This window comes from Bison bison, unplaced genomic scaffold (genome assembly GCF_000754665.1).
Source record: "Bison bison bison isolate TAMUID 2011002044 unplaced genomic scaffold, Bison_UMD1.0 scf7180017853421, whole genome shotgun sequence".
Lineage (NCBI taxonomy): Eukaryota > Metazoa > Chordata > Mammalia > Artiodactyla > Bovidae > Bison > Bison bison.
This window is the reverse complement of record NW_011483994.1, coordinates 21,463-21,961: the sequence shown is the minus strand read 5'-3', so window position 1 is coordinate 21,961 and position 499 is coordinate 21,463.

The following is a 499-nucleotide window of genomic DNA, read 5'->3' as shown; positions in this document are numbered from 1 at the left end:
ATAGAACAGTCTTTTGGACTCCGTGAGAGAGGGAGAGGGTGGGATGATTTGGGAGAATGGCATTAAAACATGTATAATATCATATATGAAGCATATCGCCAGTCCAAGTTTGATGCATAATACTGGAGCTTGGCACTGGTGCACTAGTAGGACTCAGAGGGATGGTACGCAGAGGGAGAATGGAGGGGGGTTCGACATGAGGAACACATGTATACCTGTGACAGATTCATCTTGATGTATGGCAAAACCAATACAATATTGTTAAGTAATTAACCTCCAATTAAAATAAATAAATTTATATTACAAAAATAAAACACAGATTTCCATGAAGACATCCAATAATCTTTAGGTTGAATTTTTCTCTTTCATGGAACTTTTCCCTTACAAATGTTAAATTTATTTAGCAGCTGTGCATCAAAAGAAGTACAAACACTTTATAAATAAAATATATTTATTAAAAGAAAAGCTGTTGTCTGATTTACTGGCATTTTTTTTTTTT